This window comes from Mercenaria mercenaria, unplaced genomic scaffold (genome assembly GCF_021730395.1).
Source record: "Mercenaria mercenaria strain notata unplaced genomic scaffold, MADL_Memer_1 contig_782, whole genome shotgun sequence".
Classification (NCBI taxonomy): Eukaryota; Metazoa; Mollusca; class Bivalvia; order Venerida; family Veneridae; genus Mercenaria; species Mercenaria mercenaria.
In genome coordinates this window covers 35,595-48,081 of record NW_026463684.1, presented here as the reverse complement: position 1 = coordinate 48,081, position 12,487 = coordinate 35,595, and the positions used below count along the sequence as shown (strand labels likewise).

The window sequence follows — 12,487 nt, the reverse complement described above, 5'->3', positions numbered from 1 at the left end:
GGCTCAAACCTTTCACCCCAAGTTGTGACCTTGACCTTGAGCTGGCATGGCTGACTCATAGGTTCTGCATATCGTCTTGATGAGGTGATCATTTGACCCAAGTTTTATAAAATTCCTTCAAGGGGTTTAGGAGATATAGAGCGGACACAAAATGGAACACTCAAAGCCTTGACCTTGAGTTGTGACCTTGACCTTGAGCCGACAAGGCTGACTCATGGGTTCTGCACATCGTGTGGATGAAGTGATCATTGGACCCAAGTTTCATGAAAATCCTTAAGGGGTTTAGGAAAGATGGAGCAGACACGAAAGTGTTAAGGACAGACGGAAGGAGTGACAGAAGGACGGACGGAGACCATTCCTATAATCCCCCACCACTTTTGGCGGGGGATTAAAAAGGGAGGTAAAAATGTCTTGAAAAAAATATTTTTCCTTTAAACTGAAATTTATCTATAAAGTAATGTTTCATATGATCTAAACATGGATAACATATCACTAGCATAGACAAACAACCATTTGGTATTGACAAATATACAAAGTTTACTATAAAATACTCTTATTTCTCAAGATACATACTAAAAAAGGGAGGTAATCAGATTTTACTGTAATGTTTAATTTCAAAACTGTGTGTGAAAAGATGTTTCTTATGAAGAAAGCATGAAAGTTTGTATTTGAATATTATAAAGTATACTTTTTGGGGCCTCATTTTAAGCTAATTGCGGTTAGTGAACTGCCTGTCTCCTCCTTTTTTTGGATTCAGTATACTTCAAAATAGTTACATACGAAGTTTGGTGCTTTCTTCACAAAAGGAAACATCTTTTTTCTATAACCTACTCACTAATGGTTTCAGAGGAGATGTTGTTTAAAGGGAAGTGTGGACGGATGACGGATGGACAACACCGAACGGTGAGCTTTCACAACAGAGCTAAAAACATATGTGTCACCCCTATGTATATCTTTAGTCTGGCACCCATTTTATGCAGCAAAGCAGAATGTTTCAGCGTAATGCACAACTAGGTTAAGTACTGTTCACTCCTGTGAAGTTTCATCAAAATATGTCCAGTTTGGCCTGTGAAAGCCGTCGAAAATTTTTTTTTTTTTGCTCTCATGGCCATTTTGTGCAGTGAAGTGGAACGTGCCTGTGATATGCACAACTAGGCTTGGTACTGATCACTCCTGTGCAGGGCTCCGGAAATTTGCCGATTTTGGACCGATTTTTGACTTTTCAGACCGATTCCTGGAGCGAAAAAATAAAAAAAATCGGTCCCGTAAAAATGATTTTTTTTTTATAAATTTCGGTCTGAAATCTCAATACACGATGACCTGCCAAGCAGGAAACTGTTGGTCGCACCCTCAGATAATCAATAAACGTGTCAAACGGTCTGATTGTCACCGTGATAATCGGTCCGTAATTAGCGCGTGACGCAATCAGTGCTCACACGGCACATCCTTTAATGTTTGCAGACAGCCGACTGCAATGTATTAAACATTTTTGACTGGTTTCCAATTGTTTCTGACTGGATCCAAATGGTTTCGACTGGGATCCACTTCTTTTTAGAATCCGACGGATGTCTTTTTTCTCAAAAGGCTACATGTTTGATCACGGGTAAAAAACAAATGGCCACTGCATTTAATGAGACATCACACGGGAAACCGATATAAATAATTTTTATAATTACTTGATTTCTAAAAATTACATGATTCATTTGTTGGGACTCCAGTTGAAACAAGTACAGAAAATCGTCTTTGCAACCCGACTGTACATAAAAAAATAAAAGAAAGAAAAAAAAAATGGACTGGCAAACACGAATGATAAAGAAAACCGGAGTGGCGCTGTTTATCAAATCGGTCTTTTAAAAAATGTTTCAAAATGAAATTTTGTTTACATCAGAAGAGAATTTTATAGAATGTAGCTGCTCGTTGAAGTACAACGCCAGCGTAATGAAATATCTGTGGCCAACGCGCGTGACCTTATGGCACTATACATGCGGGAAGTTCGATCTCAGCCTTCACATAACGTACCCATTCGGTCCGCGGCAGAGTATTCTTAAAATACTGAGTATGTTTGGCAGAGAATATGTGTCGAGTAAATCGCTCTGACGCATTTTATTTTATAAAATTCCGTCAAAGAATGAGGAAACATTATGAAGTGTCTGCCGTGTATACGGTACCGAACTCACGTGCGTTGGCTTTTAGACTAGTTAGGTACACGGTGTCAATGCCTCGGCAATTTTATCCTGCAAGTATTTTCTCGGAAAAACATCGAAATTTAAACAAAGTAACGATCACACATAACACTGAATAACTGTCTTCATTGTATGGTAACTCGCGGTGACCGGTAAATCATTTTTAATGCATGACATGCTTATTTCTTTACTCTATCACATTTTACAAATATGTTATATATTGGTAACGCGGTGGGTGGGGTAGTGCCGATGTCATGATTTTCGTTTCGGACCGATTGAGTTCTCAAAATTTCCGGAGCCCTGCTCCTGTGAAGTTTCGTCGAAATCCAGCAAGCAGTTTGACCTGCTAAGCCATACAAGATTTTCTGTGGCTCTTGTGGCCATTTTGTGCAGCGAAGTGGAAGGTGCCAGTGATATGCACAACTAGGGTTGGTACTGATTACTCCTGTGAAGTTCCGTCAAATCCAGCCTGCAGTTTGACCTGTGAAAGCCAGACAAGATTTTTCTATTTTAAGCTCTGGCGGCCATTTTGGCAGCGAAGAGGGATGTGCCAGCAATATGCACAACTAGGCTTGGTACTAATCACTCCTGTAAAGTTTCAATGAAATGCAGCCAGCAGTTTTACCTGTGAAAGCTGGACAAGACTTTTCTAATTTTAGCTCTGGTGGCCATGTCGTTCAGTGAAGCTGAACAGGCTCGTTCAGTGAAGCTGAACATGCTGTCGACATGCACAACTAGGCTTGGTACTGATCACTCCTGTGAAGTTTCATCTAAATCTGGCAAGCAGTTTGGCCTGTGAAAAGCTTAATGCAGACTGATGGCCAAACAGATGGCGAAGGCAAAAACAGTATGTCTCCCCCATATATGGGGAAGACATAATGATAAATAACAGTTGTTTTTTTCAAAATGTTTATGCATCCACCATTTTTCACACATGCACTAGAAATTAATATGACAAGTAAAAATTTTTTGATGTTTTCTAAAACAAACTGAACATTACCTTGAATACTCTTGGTCTGACAGGTACTGGTGGAGCACAAGAGGGCTAGACTCTCCACAAATGTGTGTATTGCACTGGGATCACAGTCCTTCTGAACAACATGGCTACCACTACACATAAAGGGAACTAACTCTGCTCCGAGCATCTTGAACAAAAATACAAAGTCAGTAAAAAAGTGAAATAGTAAGAAAACAAACTTATATGAGATAACATCACTGACATAGTAATCTGTCTGCATTATTAACTTATCTAAATTTAACATACAAAGTGCTTTTTCAAATTCTTAATGAAAATCATAAAGTCACTGAATCTAAACATAAATTATTAAATAAGATCTGAATGAAAGTTTTGAAAGAGTTAAATGTCCTTACCTGTTGTTTTTCAGACAGAACCTTCCATATCCTCAGGTATATATCTTTCCATGATATATGGCTCAGATCAGTCGAGCTGTGACAACAACTGGCTTAAAGTCCCCAAATACTAAACAGTCTGTAAAATATCAGAAGTTCTTATAACTACTGGGTGGGTTTTAAGTCATACCAACAAATTTCATGTCATATGGCAAATTTCCAGTTTAATGTTGGAGGAAGACCCCAGATGCCACTCCACAATTATTTCCGGCACTGGCAGGTACCTGGGTAGAACAACAGACCTTCTACAAGCAAACTGGTTTGCTTCCTGACATGACGGCTTGAGAGAAACTCAAACATACAGAAGTGAGGGATAAGTGATTTGAAGACAGTGGCCTTAACCACTATACCATAGAGGCTGCATATATAATTGACAGACTGTCATATCCGTGAATACATTAGTTTGCACTTGTAAAAATCAGCTAGATTATTGAGGACACTGTGAAATCATTTAATATCATCGGCACAAAATTTCGTGTTTTTGGCCAGAACAGCTGTTTTGTGGGGATGTAAATTCATGGATTTTCAATTTCTGAAAAGAAAAAAAATCATAATTTCCACAGGAATAGATCTAGTATATCATTTTGTTCTTACATGTAAAACCTACATAAGTACCTATAACTATACAACCTCTAATTTGCAAAACTTAAATTGTGAAATATTCAATAAGAAAAGTCGGTGGCAAATAAAGTGTCAAACATTTTTTAACCATAGCACCTGGGATACAGTCTTGCACAATTAGCATTCATAATCCAAATAAATATAAAGTTCATCACATTGATCACTTGACCTTGTTTCAAATAAGAACTAGATATTGTATTGTAAATTAAAAGAAAAATATTTTAGATTTACTGATTTTATGTTGCTAAAAAAATGTGTTTTTTGTACACGAATGCTAAACTTTCATCCAAATGTTTTTTTTTTTTTTTGCAAAATGAATGCACATCTGCTTCTAAAATTACAAGCTGTTGAACTTGTACATGTGTTATTTTGAGAAACATGTAATGTAAATTGGGTAATAGTGCATTGGAAGCAGATCTAGCAGCTGCTTTATCCCAAAGTAGCAGTAATTTAGGCGTAAAAAAAAAATTGTTTCCGGTATCCGGACCTACCCTAAATTTTTGGCCCGACCCTAAATGTTTTTTATGGCCTTGGAGAATATTTTTTTCAACTTGCAAAACTGCACTTTTTATGCTTTAAACATGGCCAGTGATGTTAGAAATTAACTTACTGATGCTCTGAAGGCATAACCCCCTTATTTGTATTCATTTTTTGACACAAAAATAATTTCCGAAAAGTCTCCCTTAATAAAAAAAAATAATTTTTCCTACCTACCTACCCTAATTTTTTTGAGCATGTTACCGGAAACAAAGAATTTTTTTTTTCAGGCCTTACTACATGTCAGTAAATATAAACATTGTAGAGCGATGCCAAAAAATTGAAGTAACAGCAGCAGCATAGTGCAGTTGACATGTGACACCACGTCAAACTTCTATTTTTAGTATCTACATTTACTTTGACAAGCATGTCGTAAACAAACCATGGGTAAATGTCTAAATGAAATAGTTCCTTTTGTTCCAATGCATACCTATGTTTATCATTGACGGAGCCTCCATAAAAATGCTGTAGGTCAGTACTGCTGCATGCACATAACTACGGACCAGATCGGATGGCTTTGTTGTCTGTTTTGGTGACAATGAGTACAATTTACATTATCCTGGGTGTAATTTGTTCGTTGTGACTTAATTTCGTGGTTGAGCTGAACCACAGAATCCATGAATATTAATCCCCCATGAATAATGATGATTTCACATTATTCTATTTCACAACGATTTTTAAAACTCTAGATCCACTAACTAGCATAGATTTGCTTTAATTTGCTTCAAAATGATGCTCTTGTATAAACTAAGGCAAATTTATAACATTTTGTGACAGTCAAATTCTTCAATGACATTTTCTACAGCCTTACACCCTTGGGTCTTGTCAGTTTATCTTCAATTTCTCACAGGACCTTTACCAACATTTTCATCCACTTACTTCCTTCTAAAGACACCCCAACATGATAACTCAGGCTTTCCACTTTTATTTCTCACTGGCTCTTTGTACTTCTTACTCTTTCAATGAGCTCACCATAGTTTATTCTAATCAAAGTCTACCGTCATCCTATAAACATCTACCAATGTTAGCTTAACTCAAATTGTTCTTACACTGACCTCCCTACATTTCTCCAGGAACTTTGCTTGTCTCTACAATAATGTCTGTAAGTTCTGTTTCGGGTCCTGTATCTCTGTATTTGGAGATTCTTTCTGTGTTGCCTCATCAGCAGCAACACCAAGTTCTACATCTATCTCATCCTGTATCAGACAAAGCACATAATAATCTCCATGCAACAATATGCTATAACTGACATAAATATGTTTAATTGTCACCCAGCGAAATAAATGAATAAAACAGACAGTCTGTAAAGACAATAATGCTTGTACTCATATCCAAACCTGACATAGATATATAGTCTGTGAAACAATACTACTGTAGCTAACAGGTTCAATTTTTCTGTTGATATTAAGTTTGTTTTGTTTACTTTATTGGGTTTACGTCACACAGCCATATTTAATATGGTAACTGTCCAGATTTTGATGGTGAAAAAAAATCAGAAGGCTAACAATGGCTATCACACTTCTTAGTATTTATCACAGCAGACAAATATGATCATCTTTGCATTTTCTAAAAATATTTACAGCAAACAAGTGATTATAACAAATGATCTACACTGGCAGTTTGAAGATCTTTAAACCTTCAAAGTCATTAATTTTCTTTCATTGGTAAAACAGTCCCAATTCAGGATTTCCATCATTACATGTAAAACTTTAGATAGCATAAGACCCAGTTTCTGTTGGTGTATGTAGGTACCATCACACCAGACAGCAGAACAACAGTTTTCAAATTTAAAATTGTTAAAATGTTAAAAATATGAAACTATCTACTTTGTTACTTAAGTTAAACATACTTTACTCAAACTGTAGAATTCCTTATCTCAATTCACTGTTTGATCTAGAAGTGTGCACCCATCAGTTCCCAGTTCTGTGAACATGTTATGCAGATCAGTCTTTCAAACACTCTACGTGGAATACTGCTATTGAAAACCTTTAACAAACAAGAAATGTAATATTAATATTGCTACACACAGTAACGAAATCTAACATTGTGAAATCATTAATATCGACCAGGTACTAATTTTTGTCCGTTTGTCAGGTTTAGCATCGCACCAACAAAATTTATAGGTCATATGGCTACATTCCAGCTTTGATGGTTGAGGAATACCGCTAAGGTGCTCCTCTGTGCCTTATTTCTTCACAAGTATGCACCTGGGTAGGGCCATACCAAATTTATTAATAGTTCTTCGGAAAATTTTCAAAAAAAATAGGAGCGGGCGAGCGAAATTTTTATTTTTATTTTTTTTTTCTCAATTTTGATTTTTTCAGAGGCGGGTAGATTTTACATGGAGCGAGCGGGCTTTTTTTATTTTTTTTCCCAGCTTGAACCCTTGAGGAGGCGGTTATGATTATATATAAAGTTAACATTTCTTTAGAAATAACACAGAAATCAAACATTTACAGTGTGGGTAACACAGTATATAGCTTTCTATATGTTTTAAAGACTATATGAATGATTTTGCAAATAAATTCTTGCCAAAACTCACTGAATCACTTTATTTTTTTTATTTTGTAATTTTTATTACTAAGGAATGAGTGTCTTATTTTTAATTTTGATTTTTCTACATTAATCTGAAGACGTGCCTATTTAATGGCACAGGATGAGGAATATTTAAGACAAAACAGGCACATGATTGTGTGGAATAACATTTCTTCTGAAATACAGTAAGATGGCTTTGACACATGAACAAATTTGTGCCCCTAGTGGAACTCCAACCCATAGAGGTGAGGGGAAGTAATAAACCACTTGACCAGTGAGACCAAACGGAGTTGGGCATACAGATGCTTCGACATTGCTCGAATCGCTTTGGAATAATTTCTTAACAGATCATGATCAGGCTAGCTTAAGCTTTTGTGGTAGAGATTCATTTCAGGCAAAAATAATAACAGACGGACAAAGAATGATCCCAATATGGCCACCCTTAAAAGTGTTGTTTGTTGTGCTTTGACTGAACTATAAATTTAGAGTTGGGGAAGTCTGTTTTTTTCAGTTTCTTTCGTTCAAGCAATTTACAGCCAATTTTAAATATATCCTGGCGTCATGTGTACAAACAGGCAAAACTGGGGTTACAAAACTTCAAAAGGACATATTTTGTTAGAAATTATTTTCATATCAACACTACTTATTTGAAAAGCTAAACAATTTTTAAATTGACTACATGTGTTTTGATAGAATATCTGACTGCTGTACTAAAGAAGTTACGTTCAAAAAGATTTGGGCCGAGACAATGTGATAGGTCGGTCAGGATCTGTGAACAAATATTTTTTTAAGATAGTAGTTGGCCTCAGCTTTGGGCTCTAGATCTAACATGCTGAATTAAACAGCTGATAACAAATGGTTTGAAAACTTTATATCTGAACAATATTTCCAAATATTTTTGCACGTCTTACAAATCGGGCTTCGTTCTTTTCACTGTAATGAACAAAAGTAGAATGTGCCTATTTCATTACCTACCGGCACATCGAAGGACACTCTAGATTTAAAACAAATGATGAACAACACCATAATTCCTGACTTTTTGAGTTTGGATCATCAGCTACATGACGCATGAAATCCGATGAATATCACTTTGACGCATTAAAACAGCGATAAAACCTGTTTTGCCGTTATTATTCCGGACCGCATAATCGAAAAAAAATAATTTTTTTTCGGAGATTTTTATGTACGTGCGGGCGGGTAATTTTTATTTTTTTTTCTCGGGAATGAAATTATTGATGCGGTAGTTCCGACGAACGACATATCAATTTGGTATGGCCTAGTGACTTTCTGTAAGCCAGCTGGAAGGCTTCCTCACATGAATAATAGAACACCCTAAGTGAGGCTCTAAACCACATCTGTAAGTGGCAAATTATTTGAAATCTACAACCTTAACCACCCAACCTAGGAGGCCCCACAAATTTTTGTGGATTTGTGGCATGAAATCAGTCCAGGAAATTTAATCTCAATGAACAAGTAAGACTTCCACTCACTTTATGTCCTAAAGTTGAAATGCATTAATTCATATAAATAAAAAATAGTCATTTTGACCAAAACAGCAAAATTTCATATCCCCCAAAAAAATGATTTCAAAGCATATATATACTCAAAATATTCCCCATCCAACCTGGCTGAGTTATGTTTACCTCTAAACGCCTATTTAAACAATTGTATTTGACTCAGGACTGATTTCTTTTGAAAAACAGCAGAACAAGTCTGACAGGATTGGGTCAATGTAAAAGTCTATCAGTGCCTGTTAATCAATGGCAAGTCAATAAAAAGAGAAATAATGCCAACATAGCATGGTACAGTTCTAATCAACATTTTTGTTGCATGGTAACAAAAGACATTCAAACAACAGCTGTCACTAATGGTGACAAATGCCCTCGCAGCACACTGACCTTTGACCTGGTGACCCCAAAGTCGATAGGGGTCGTGGACTCAATAAGTACTATCAGCATGTGAAGTTTGAAGGTCCTGGGTGCAGTGGTTCGTGAGTAAAGTGCCTTCATGCAAAAAGTTAACATTGGCTCCTGTGACCTTGACCCTTTGACCTAGTGACCCTAAAGTCAGTAGGGGTCATGTACTCAATAAGTACTATCAGCATGTGAAGTTTAACTCCCTGAGGCCGATAACATAACATACCTGCTGCGGCGAGATAAGAATTACCGCCTGACATCGAAGAACATTATCTGATCTTTTCATAATCACACGCTCGCATGCAGTCAATTGAAATCATGTAGGGAAACATTTTTAACTTGGATGTAAATTAAAATAAACTTACAAAATCTTCGAACTTTCAACAAATATTTTTATACCCAATTTCGTCCGAAGCTTATATCCAAATAGAATATTATTTTCACTTCGAAATATTCTCAATTTTAACACACCTATTGCGTTTAATAAATATTTGAACATTTCTGATTTTCTTACTTTTTTCACATGTAAACGCATTAAATTCCAATAAATAGAAATTCATCATTAACACAGAATATTTACATCAAAATTTACTCGAAATTTACACCTGTTTTTGTGAATATCGATGGTTTATTTTGATGTATAATCTACTAAACATGTACACAAATGTTGTGTGACACGCACTGTGACAGTTAGGTTGTAATATTTACATCCATTTTTGAATAGTTATAAAAATTTACAAACATGCGTTTATTTACATACATTGTTTTGTATTTTATGTCACATGTTTTGTTGTGTTATTTTCATCCATTTGTATTGTATGTGATGTAAGTGTACGAATATTTCAGCCTTCTAAAACTTAACATTTTCCGACCACTCATTTCTCTGATAATGGAATGTTTTCATCGAAATCATCACCCGACGGAAATGATATGTCAGAATCAGCATGATTATGAATATTTTCTTCATTTTAAGAAAGATCTCTGGCTGATGACATTATTTTACTCTAAGACTTTTGAAATACAGTATGAACGAAACACAGTGCAGTTCGTCTTTTTTATTTCCTTTACATGACCACATAATTACAAACATTTATTTTAACAAGGGAACTAATTATTAGCAGAATTAGTTATTATAACATCTAAGAAATAATAGCCAGAACGCAAAATAATTCTGCTTTTGTCAGGATTATAAAAAATTAACAAGTACGTGATGCAATCAGCATGATCTCGGTGCCGCGACTATACTCATCAATCGCCATCCTGGGAGTCCCGATAACGCGCGTATAGTCGCATATCGACGCTACAGGGGTAGAAAATTTAACGCCTATAGTCGCATTTCGGCCCCAGGGAGTTAAAGGTCCTGGGTGCAGTGGTTCACAAGTAAAGTGCCTTCATGCAAAATGTTAACGTTGGCCCCTGTGACCTTGACCTTTGACCTGGTGACCCTAAGTCAGTAGGGGTCATGTACTTAATGAGTACTATCAGCATGTGAAGTTTAAAGGTCCTGGGTGCAGTGGTTCGCGAGTAAAGTGCCTTCATGCAAAAAGTTAACATTGCTCACTGTGACCTTGACCTTTGACCTGGTAACCCCAATGTCAGTAGGGGTCGTGAACTCAACAAGTACTATCGGCATGTGAAGTTTGAAGGTCCTGGTTTCAGTCGTTCACAAGTAAAGTGCCTTCATGCAAAAGTTAATGTTGCCTCCATGCAAAAAGTTAACGTGACGAACGAAGGGACGGACAGTTGAAAACTAATATGCCTCCCTTTGGGGGCATAAAAAAGGCTTGTAAAGATAATTTCTACTTTCTCCCTACTTAACAGTATGACAGTTTTTAGTATATCATAGTTTTTCTTATCTGTATAAATTAGGTCATTAAATAGTCGAGTAACAAATCACAATAAAAATTCATGTTATCTCAATTATCATTTTCAGTTCTTAAATTTTTTCCTATGCCTGATAAACAAGAGGGCCAAGATGGCCCTAGGTCGCTCACCTGAGAAACAAACCATTATACACAATAACAGTGTAAACATGTTTGACTTCATGGAAAAAAATATTCTGACCAATTATCATTAAAATTGGAGCAAAAACAAGTATTTTCTTTGATTTGACCTAGTGACCTAGTTTTTGACCCTAGATGACCCATATTCAAACTTGACCTAGACTTCATCAAGGCTATCATTCTGACCAAATTTCATGAAGATTAATTGAAAAATACAGCCTCTATCGCATACACAAGGTTTTTCTTTGATTTGACCTGTGACCTAGTTTTTGACCCCAGATGACCCATTTTCAAACTCGGCCTAGATTTCATAAAGGCAATCATTCTGACCAAAATTCATGAAGATTAATTGAAAAATACAGCCTCTATCGCATACATAAGGTTTTTCTTTGATTTGACCTAGTGATCTAGTTTTAGACCCCAGATGACCCATTTTCGAACTCGGCCTAGATTTCATCAAGGTAATCATTCTGTCCAAAATTCATGAAGATTAATTGAACAAGAGGGCCAAGATGGCCCTAGGTCGCTCACCTGAGAAACACCACAATACACCATAACAGTGTAAACATGTTTGACCTAGTGATTTCATGGAAAAAAATATTCTGACCAATTATCATTAAAATTGGAGCAAAACAAGTATTTTCTTTGATTTGACCTAGTGACCTAGTTTTTGACCCCAGATGAACCATATTCGAACTTGACCTAGATTTCATCAAGGCTATCATTCTGACCAAATTTCATGAAGATCAATTGAAAAATACAGCCATTATCGCATACACAAGGTTTAACTTGATTTGACCTAGTGACCTAGTTTTTGAACCCAGATGACCCACATTCGAACTTGACCTAGATTTTATCAAGGCTATCATTCTGACAAAATTTCATGAAGATCAGTTGAAAAATACAGCCTCTATCACATACACGAGGTTTTTCTTTGATTTAACCTAGTGACCTACTTTTTGACTACAGATGACCCATATTCAAATTCTACCTAGATTTCATCAAGGCAATCATTTTGACACTTTCAGGAAGATCAATTGAACAAAAGCCATGTTAGACATGGCTATTCCCCCTGCCGGGCATATTATAATTGAAGGCTGAAGTTCCTGGCAAGTTAGTGTCTGAAAGTATTAATTTTGGGGAAAGCTTTGAAGAACCGTTTAGTTGTGGTCCGCATCAGGGGTTTTAAAGATGTGGAAGAAAGAATATGTCAGTGGTGAGGTCAGGTTTACTGCTAAATTTTATTAATTTTCATGAACAGTATAGCTATGATGTTTTTCTA

General features: G+C 36.2%; 1 pseudogene; it reads right to left on the bottom strand.

Moving 5' to 3' along the window:
- LOC128554829 (transformation/transcription domain-associated protein-like) overlaps positions 1–12,487 on the bottom strand; it is a 48,913-nt pseudogene that overhangs the window by 11,013 nt on the left and 25,413 nt on the right.